This window comes from Lygodium microphyllum, chromosome 22 (assembly GCF_053477565.2).
Source record: "Lygodium microphyllum isolate KBCC chromosome 22, Lygodium_microphyllum_v1.1.10, whole genome shotgun sequence".
In the NCBI taxonomy this organism is placed as follows: domain Eukaryota; kingdom Viridiplantae; phylum Streptophyta; class Polypodiopsida; order Schizaeales; family Lygodiaceae; genus Lygodium; species Lygodium microphyllum.
Genome location: NC_141156.1, coordinates 5,165,987 through 5,176,640, shown reverse-complemented (window position 1 = coordinate 5,176,640; position 10,654 = coordinate 5,165,987). Strand labels below are relative to the sequence as shown.

Sequence of the window (10,654 nt, the reverse complement as noted above, 5' to 3'; positions counted from 1 at the left end):
TTGTAAATTCATGGCCAATATTTGCAAAATCTCTCAACATAGGCTGCTTTATAGCTTTTTCTATCTGCTCATCACTATCAAGAGGAAGTGGCCCTGCAACCGGCTTAACCTTCTTATCAACTGTTTTATACTTCGTGTCAACCTTGGCACTCTTTTCTTTGCTACAATTTCTACAATTTTTCAGCAACTCTCAACTCTGTTGGCTGAAAGATTTCAGCCCTTTGCTCTATGGACTGCATGGGTGCAGTCTGAAACTCTGTATGCTGAAATTTTTCACCATTAAACTCTGTTGGCTGAAAGGTTTCAGCCCTCTGCTCTGTGGACTGCCATGATGCAGCCTCATACTCTATATGCTAAACTTTTCCAGCATTTAATTCTGCTAGCTGAAAGGTTTCAGTCCTCTGTAACTCTGAAAGCTGATCAAGATCAGCCATAGATTTGGTTTGCTGAGTTTTCCCAGCCTCTGACTCTGTTTTCAGCATTAAATCATAAATTTCTTAATACATATCCAAGGTTTGCATAGGTATGATCTTTGAACCCTTACATACATCAGCTTTCAGCATATTTCCCATCTCAGATAATGTATCTGCATAAGACATTCCTTCATACAGCCCATCCACATGCTCTTTTGCATGCAAAATACCTGCAGTCTTCAACTCTTTCTCCTTACGACCAATGTACTGCTTGGCAGCTCTAGACAAATCTGAAGTTTTCTGATAACTCACTGAACTATCTGAAGAAAAACCAAAAAAATTAGTGGAGAAAGACTAGCTGCCAGGAGGCGAGATCTCCTCTTTTCTCCGCTCTATACTACTTGCGTCTCGCAAGATAGCGGTACCTAATGAAAATCCGACTCCTTCGCAGGTAGTGGTGCCTCACGCAAGGAGTCCCTATTTCTCAGATGATTTGCTCCAACAGTCATAAATTGAATAGCTTGCATACCATCCTTACTGCGTATCCGTGCATAGGCTGAGCCATCATCCATATTCGTCTCCATTCTTGCTTCTGTAATGAAAGGTTGTCCAAGAATAATCGGATAAGAGCAAGAATCCTGAACAAAGCATCTCCTCTAACACTCACATAAGCTGATCGCGCAGCCATATCATCAACAAGCTTCTTCATGCCTCCCTTACCAAAGTTCGTGTCAAGAGGAGCACCAGTCTCTGTCAGCCATATCTTCCCATCTTGTCCCCAAAACACTACGTTCTTCTTATGCGCTTCCTAAAAAGCATCACAATCTCTGTAGTGTTGGTGCTCTGTACTATCGCACCAAATACATTGTCTCCCTTTTCTTTGGCCAGCTGGGAAAGCAGTCACTGGAGCAGGTGCTACAACAGGTACTGACATAAGTTGCTCTTTTAACTTCCCAACTTCAGCTTTGACTACCTCTATCATCAAATCTGCCAAGCCTTTAATAACATCATCTACTGAAAAGGGCACTGGAGCAGCAGGAGCTGATGGATTTACAACAGGAGGAGTAGACTTAGGCATAGAACCTGCACCAAGGGTAGAAGTAGAGGTCTCCAAGGATTTTTTAGAAGCAAATCTTGTATTACGATGCAATCGTACCCTCCTGTGCTACTTCTTAACAAGCGCATTCACAGCATCAATGACATGTCTCCACTCGGTCTTTAAGCCTGAATCGGTAGCTTGATCTTCCAAAAGATCATCCAACTTTTCCTGTAAATCAGCATCAGCAGCTTGTAAAAATAATTCCACCTTCTGCATCTCCAAAGCTTGCTGCTCAGTCCCGTCCAACTGATCATAGCGACTCTCGAACTCTTGCAGAAGGGTGGTAACTGAAAGTCCCTTATTAGGCATAGAAACCCATGCTAAGAAATTCCTGCGGTTCATAAGACTTGTATCCTCCAGGAAATATTCATCTTTTAATGCCTTCTTAAACTCTGTCCAACCAGCATATGTGTTCCTTGAATTTTTGAAATTCGGACCTCAAGTGCACGAACCACGATCCGCAAGAAGTAGCGGCTCCAAACGTCTTGAGAAACCCAAAAAAACTTCATCTTTTCTTCATACAAATGCAGGTAAGTTGAAACTTGTTGGCCGTTGAACTGCTTCATCTCCTGTTGGACAGCCTTCAAGGCATCCATGGCATCACTATCGCGTTTCGTGTGTGCTTGCTGCTGCATATAGGATGTAAACGACTGAAACAGATGCTTCATGACATTCTCGTCCATCATCTCTTCTTGCAAGTCTCCCATCTTGCTGGAAATTGACGCAGCGCTTTCATGTCGGGTTCACCAGAAATGTCGTGGAGTTCGTGCAAGAACTGCTGAACACGGGGTTCAAGATGCTGCAAGGAAAGAGGCTAACAAGAAGATCTCAATTTTTAATGCCAAAGATCACTATATTGCTTGTCAAGTGAAATACAACAAAGAAACTGCCAACAAATTTTTTTTGTTCAAGTCCCTTCTTTCTTATCTCTACATATAACTTTTGGCCTTGCTCCAAGGCTCTTAAGCAAGCTCAAGCTTTCAAGCCACTAACAAAGGTAGACAGCAGAAGGTTCACAAATGGTCTCCAACCCCATGTATAAATCAGAGCAACATCAAGGGCCACCTGTACCACAACATTGGTGAACTCCCATAATCCTAGGTTTTTTGGGGTTCAGAAACATTGGCCTAAGGGCATAGAAGAAGAGCTGAAAAAAGACCCAACAAGCTCTCAAGAATGTGTTTATAATAAGCCTTCCTTCCAATTAGTTAGGTATGTCCATATCCATTCCTTCCACCCCTTGATACCTGTGATGATCCACTTGATACTTCTGAAATGTCACAGACATTGGCACTCCACAAGCAAGTTTGCAAAAATTTCCAAGAAGCTGGTTGTATATCAGTGTAGAGAAGGCCGCATTATGACTTAGTTCATGTATTGCCAGAAAAAGGTTGTGATTGAGGAAGGTTCCAAAGAAATAGGCAACAATTAAGAGAGTTGTCCGCTGAGCATCTCTGAGACAGAATGCTGTCCAAAATTGTACTCATGAAGCAATGACTTCTTGAATAGCGCTGTTTACCAACATTAAAAGGTACATATTTGTATTTTTAAGAAACTCGCTGAATGAGCACCCTGGATTACTTCCATAGAGACCCGTTTTTCAGAATTTTGCAGGTACTCCACCATTTTTGCAATCAACTCGTTAAGGAGCTCATCACGACCAACCTTCACCTTCCCACGATATGATCGACCATCTCCTACATGCTCAACCACATCCGGTGCAAATCGGACCTTCTTCAGCATAGATCGAGCTTTTCTATCAGCTGTAGTAGGTGCTTTGGATGTTTCATGAAGCTTCACATTTAGTAAGCCACAGTCATCCCCTTTTTCAGTGTTTGATGAAGCCTCAATAGCCATCCCTTCTCCTCCATCGACATCATCTATTATCGAGCTACGATTGCTAGGAATAACTTGAAACACATACTGCCGTAACCATTGCTTTTCGAATGTCAAGAGTGCCACACTCCCAAAGACTACAAGGACGGCAAGAAGCCCCACCAAAACTTCAACATCATCCAAGGACTTTTCCGTAACCTGGAAGTTGTCAATCAAACAGGAAATCCTTGCCAGAACTTCGACAACATTCATCGTCGAAGGGCTTTTCTACACCAGAAAGTTTCGAGTTAACATGCGTGCGATAGATGGGTCAGAGAACCGATGATCGACAAGCTCCATCAATCTTGGAGTATTCTGTATCGTGTTGAATACATCCTTCACTATCAACGAGATTATGCCTCCAGACCCTGCTCCAGTAGTTGCATTTCAGTCACGAGCTCCTCCAGCAATCATCTTCAGCGTAGCGTTCATAACGCATCCTCCTCACTACTTCATCTTCAATGCAGCATCCTTACCGCATCGTCTGTAGAACTCTGTTGCATTGAGGAAGGTGCCGCCATGCTGCCATTAAAAGCACAGCAAGTGATGCCGCACTAGCTACAGAGGGTGGCGTCATAGGGGTTTTCAAGAGGGACCGAGGGTGGAGGCAGCGCCCATCTGCTGCTTCAGGTTCAGGAGGGTGAAGACGTCGGTGAAGAGGCCATAATAGGCTCTCGAAAGCACAGGATCCATGATGAATCCACACTAAGTGTCCTCCAAAAACAAACAACAACTAGCTTTCTTCCCCCTTCTAATATTAGCGCCCCCTTTAAACCTGCGACAAGTGCTGTTGTTAAATTCTCTTTCCCCTCAAATAGTAGGCATCATCTGGTGGAGGTTAAGCTTATGCATGCCTCCTTGAATGAGAGCAAAAGAAACTCCTATCATAACTGCATTGAATCCCACATTTGGGCCACCAACGCCATTGACGATAGAGAACATAGCCCCAGATCCAAAGGCAGCTACCATGCTGGTCTGAACATCTTCCACGCAACCACCAACTCTTCTCATTGCACATAATATTCTTGAATTTACACCTGTCATTACTGCAAAGTTTCGAGTTTGAACTAGAGGACCACCTGTCAAAGCCTTTTAACATAGTCTAGAGTCAGAAGCCTTGGTCAAGGTGCAACCTTTGTCTTCATAGCTCAAATGTCGGATTCTACAAAGCTTTCTTTGATTCCATGATTTCCTACACTTTTCTTGGAGTTCATCATTGAAATTGACAGCATGATAATATTCTTTGGCATCAGTTTTTCATATTTTTCTGACACACACACAACATGCACGCAAACAGAAACACACACAAACACAAACACATAAGTGGAGTATGTACATTGGATGTGGGTACAGAAAAGGACAGAAAGATAATGTAGCAATCAAACACAATGAAACACACATGAAAATATAACACAGATGCACAACAAAAATGGAGGTGTTTACGGCTCGGATGCACAGCAGCACGACATCGTATCACTAGTAATGTGTGTTAGCTATATATAGTCTGTCTATATATAGCGCCCCTGTTAGCTATATATAGTCTATCTATATATAGTGCCTTAGGTCCCCTCTATATATTCTTATCATGTGTGCTCAGTTGACACACTTCTGGGGTTCCACTTCCGGTGTCTCATATCTCTCTTCTCCTCTCTTCCTTTCGTCTCTTGTCTTCCTCGCAGTTTCCAACATGGTATCAGAGCGCACAAATACGCCCAAGCTGTTGTGACCTCAAATTGACTCCCCTCGGCCTCTGCAACCCCAATAGCGTACAATTTCAGCAGTAGAGGTGCAGATGCTGGCGATGAGCATGTCTCACTCTCACCTCCCGGCAGTGGAAGCGAAAGCGCAGATTGGGAGCTTGTTGCATGTGCCTGCTCGCTCCCTCCCTAGATTTTTACCTTCAGACTCTTCCATAGAGAGACTCTCCGCCTACGCCCGAGAGAGAAAGGGACACATACACAGAGGCTTAGGGAGAGATGGAGATAAAGGAAGGCATGCTGAGAGGCCCTGGCGGAGAAGGGATGCACATGCTAGCGCTGCGGTGGAAGAAGCCGACCGTCACAACAACAATCGCTCCGACATTCTAATGCCATGGATGCTAGATTCATCCAGCCTCACCAATACGAGTGCTTGGTGCATTCTTGCAGGAGACAATTCAGTGGGGAACATAGCCCACAATGTTGGAGTTAGGGCTTCAGAAGAGGGCATACATCTTACAGGAATGATTCTCTTAATGCCTATGTTTGGAGGACAACAGAGGACTCCTATAGAGAAATTATTGGATGGTAGGTACTTTGTTACAATAAGGGATAGAGATTTGTATTGGCAAGCTTTTCTTCCTATCGGGGAAAATGGAGAGCACCCTACTTGTAATCCTTTCTCTCCCCTGGCACCACAGTTGGCTGAACTAAATCTTCCTTCTTGCTTGGTGGTCGTTGGGGGACCTAGACATTCTTCAAGATTGGCAACTCCATTATGTAACAACCTTCGGTTCCCTCGCCCTTTGCGAAAATCCATCCTCCAAGACTTTTTCCTGCTAGAATGTTCTTTCTTCTGGAGGTCATTAGAATAAGCATGACAACGGACAACAATGCACGGGACTCAAGTGCAAAAGCACTCAAAGTATTAGGAAAACTGGTCACCAAAGTAGCATGTGAGGTTCTTCCATTTTATTTCAGCTATAAGGAAAGCTTCCACGTTGTCATCAAAAACATACACAATCAGAAGCACTTGCTGGATTATGTATATCATTTTATTTCAGCTCTAAGGAAAGCTTCCACATTGTCATCAACAACATACACAGTCGGAAGTACTTGCTAGATTGCATGTATGGCATTGCCACTCAAGGCTTATATTCTTTCCAGCTAATGAGGGTCTATATTCCAGCCGATGACACATTATTTCGTTTATATTCTTTCCAGCTGATGAGCGTCTATATTGCAGCTGATGACAAATTGTTTTATTTATATTTTGTTCATGGGGCCCCACATGTGTTATGTTGTCTATAGAGTGGCGTCGCGAACCGTCTCTATAGACACTGTGTTATTCTAATGTCACTGTAACGTTTTTCTTTAAGTTTTGATGTGATAGGTATACTGCTTACATCCCAAGTTCAGTTGCAGGAATTTTGGAGTGATAAAGCTCTTTTGATGCCTCTGAATAAGCTGTTGTAATTTAGGAGTGATGTAGCTCCTTCTCCGTTGATGTTGTAATTCACGAGTGATGTACCTCCTTTGATGCCTATGAATAGGCTCTTGTAAGTTCAACTTTGTAATTTTATATTTTGAATATCAATATAATGGTAGGCCTATATAGAGCTATGGGTTTTTCCCTTGAACCCCCAAGGGTTTTATCATCCATAGTAAGGGATCTTTATTTAAGCGAGGGTGTTAGCTATATATAGTCTGTCTATATATAGCGCCCTTGTTAGCTATATATAGTCTGTCTATATATAGTGCCTTAGGTCCCCTCTATATATTCTTATCATGTGTGCTCAGTTGACACACTTCTAGGGTTCCACTTCCGGTGTCTCATATCTCTCTTCTCCTCTCTTCCTTTCGTCTCTTATCTTCCTTGCAGTTTCCAACAATGTGTCCAATGCATTTAGCCTTAGATAGCAATTTACACACCTGCTCATCACCATTGGTCAGCTCTATTATAGTTTTGACATGATACTCATGTACAAAAGATGGCTGTCCATGCTCATGACCATAATGCTCATGCTGTCCATACTGCATATGGTGATAACAACCCTGCTACGCATCAGAGGGACAGTTTGTTTGAGCATATGCATTTGCTTCCACCGATGTTTGCTGCTCACATACATAAGCATGCTGCCTTTGATCATTGATCCCACAGCATTGGTCATAATCACTTGCTTGTTGTTCATCAAAGCTAGAAGGGTACTGATAAGCATAACCATTTCTCTCACATCCATAAGAACTGAGCTGGTCAACCAAGAGAGCTTCACAAGTATAATCATAACTATGTTGCTGAAGAGGTGGATGCTCATAAGCATAAGCATGTTGACCATAATAGCCATTCTGCTGCCAAGGCTCAATGGAATGATACATGTTGGCCATAAGCATAAGCATTTGATTCAAGTGTACCATCAACATATACATGTTGGCCCTAAGCAGAAGCATTTGATTCAGGTCATGCTGTTTTTTCCATAACCGCCTTCATAAGAGCAATACACTGATCAGTTAAAACTCCAAGTTTGTCAATTTTAGCATGTGTTTGAAGCCAACCTTGTTCACTAGAGCTGGAGTTATTGATCTCAGCTGCCATTGCAGTCAAGTTGAAGAGATATGTTGTTCCTGTTCTTGCCTTAAAATTCTCGTTTCATTCATCTGACATGCATACTCCCAAAATACACAGTCCCCAAATCAGGACCAGCAGACATATTCAACTGTACCCTGCCTTGAGATTCAACATATGCAGACCAAAAGAAAATTCATCGAGTCCATACAATCCTTGCAATCCTGTTGGCTTGCCTTCTTCAGCTCTACCTTGAAAAATATAAGTCCAAATAAGGTGTATGATAGCTTGACTCAAAAATTAAGATGTCTAGTATCAAGTAGAAATCCTGGTTTGAATTTCCAGAATTGTCCACATTGAACTACTAGTGAATTGCCGGTACTAAATAGGCTATAGCTTGAGAAATATGTGTCCAAATGAGAGGTTTGATGGCTACACTTGAAGCTTGTGATGTCTAGTATCAATTCCAGTTGTTCCTTTGTCGTTAGAATGATGCTACTAATTTCTATAGCAACTTTCCCAAATCTGTCCCTGTTTGGACTGCACCCTGTTTAGCACTGTAATGACCCTATTTTGCCTCGTAATCATTACCTTTCATCTAGGGAAAGTTGTAAGGCACTTAAGATCAGTAAGAACACTGATTAGACATGCACAAACCCTACAATTACATCCTTGATACATCCAATAATTGCTCTACAAATAGCCCAACTGATCCTTACTACATACTCTCAACCACTTGATCAAGCAAAACCCATAAGCATTGAGAACTCCAATAGTTGCTTCAAAATGGAGCTAACCAAGAAACAAACTCCAATATATCTTGAGTTGGTTGCAAGATTCAAAGTACCCAATGAATTGAATCATACCAAGTAGATTCAAAGGTAAGAAGATACCCAATTACTCGAGCTTGCTTGATGAACTCCTCAAAGCCAATCTTGTAATAAAATGCTTGAACCAAAATAGTAGTATATCCTAGCATCATACTCTACTCAATAATGCTCCAATGGTTCTCCATGAACCATAGCTTGTTGAAGAAGAACCAAATGCTTATCCCCTATGTTGAAACATTGCTGAATCTTTTTGAGCAGAAGTAAGATGAAGGCACTAATGTTGACACACTCCTAGAGATTCCAAAATCACCAAAGAAACTTTGAACTTCAGAGAACCAAGCTGATCCTTAATGATCTAGAGAACAATCCTTTTCTGTTGCGTTGGTCCATCTTTGTCAAGTAACGCCTCCTCTTGCACAACCAATCTACCCTAATATACCTTTTATTCATCAGTGTATCTTGATGCTTGGGTAGCCAGATACAAGAACTTGCCAATGAGGGCTTCAGGGAGGATGCAAGTGTTCCAGACACAGACTTCAAAATTATCAGAACCATGTAGCAATTTTACGAAGTTGTTATCTGCAGATGATCAGACCATTGAATCTTCTCCCTCTGCATCTTTGGGAGCTGAGTTTGTAGATACTAACGAAGTTGGTCATCCATTGGGACTGGTATAGTCTTCAAGATTATCATCATAGCCTTCTTCACACACAGCAACCTTGGTGAACCAGTTTAGTAGTGCTATTGTGTATACACGACATCACTATGTTGAGATTACACATGATGTCAGGATGTGGAGGAACAAGATGATGGCTCTGGTGTTGACGCTGATGAAATACCTCTAGACAATGTGACTTATTCAACCTATACAGATTCCAAAGCCACAGTCTGCTAAGAAGACTGTTCCAACCACGAGATCGATCTTTGCAAGTCGTTGGGGAGGAGTGAAACCTGGAACACCAGGCATGGAGCACTATGAATCGGTACTAAGATATCCTGTCCAGTCTCTAGGAGTTACTGCCAACGAGTCAAATTATGCATTTGACATAATTGCAGAACATGGGCTGGGCCTCGTTCATCCGAACAAGGTGTTTCAGTTCTATGATGAGCTCCACAGCTACCTTGCTGCAGCAGGGGTTGATGGAATCAAAGTACATGTACAGAACATATTGGAGACCCTTGGATTAGGGTTCGGAGGTCGTGTGTCCTTGATAAGAAAGTACCATCAGGCCTTAGAAGCATCTATTGTTCATAATTTCCCTGACAATGGGTGCATCTCTTGCATGAGTCACCATACAGATGGTATCTGCAGCTCTAAGCAGACTGCCGTAGTCAAGGCGTTAGATGACTTTTATCCTAGAGATCCAGCATCTCATACTATACACATAGCTTCTATTGCTTACAACAACTTGTTCCTTGGAGAATTCATGCAGCCTGATTGGGATATGTTTCATAGCCTGCATCCAGCTTGCAGAGTATCATGATGCTGCTCAAGCTGTCAGTGGATGTGCAATATATGTCAGTGATAAGCCAGGGAATCATGACTTTGATCTCTTGAAAAGTTGGTGCTTCCAGATGGGTTGATTTTAAGGGCTGAATTGCTTGGCCGGCCTTCTTGTGATTGTCTGTTCAATGATCCAGCTTGTGATGGGAAAAGTCTATTGAAAATGAGGAACAACAAGCCCTGCGCTGCGGCTTCTTTAGTCGGTGTATAAACACCACACACAAGTACATCGCCTTGCCAAGGCAGATATAGAGGAGCCAAAATTTAACAGCTGAGACCCCGTGTTGTACATCACAGATAAAGCTAGCAAGACAAAGTATAAGTTCCTCTCAGATGTTGAAGGTGATAAAGCTCAACTTGAGAGGTTGTACAAAGCTTGCAGAGGAATTCCATGGCAAAGTGGAAGACCAACACCCTCTCTAGAGCAGCCTGTGGAGCATCCTGTATCGGTTCTGTATCCTGTTACACCACAATGGTTGGGGCCCTGCAGAAGCGGGAACAAGTACATCGCCTGCTAAAGTGTATAAGATCGCTTCCCGTTTGGGAGCTCGAACTTGTCACAAATTTGTCATCGATGAATATTGTTGAAAGCTTGCACAATCCTAGATCGTTTACCCTTTCTACTCTTCCGGAGCTTGATTTCTCCACCACCAACAATAGTGTGCTTGAAGAT

The 10,654-nt window shown here is 42.5% G+C and overlaps 1 pseudogene; it reads right to left on the bottom strand.

The window, feature by feature from the left end:
• Positions 1-2,484: 2,484 nt before the first annotated feature.
• On the bottom strand, positions 2,485-9,032 carry LOC148016846 (sphingolipid delta(4)-desaturase DES1-like pseudogene; annotated as a pseudogene).
• Between the last annotated feature and the right edge of the window lie 1,622 nt (positions 9,033-10,654).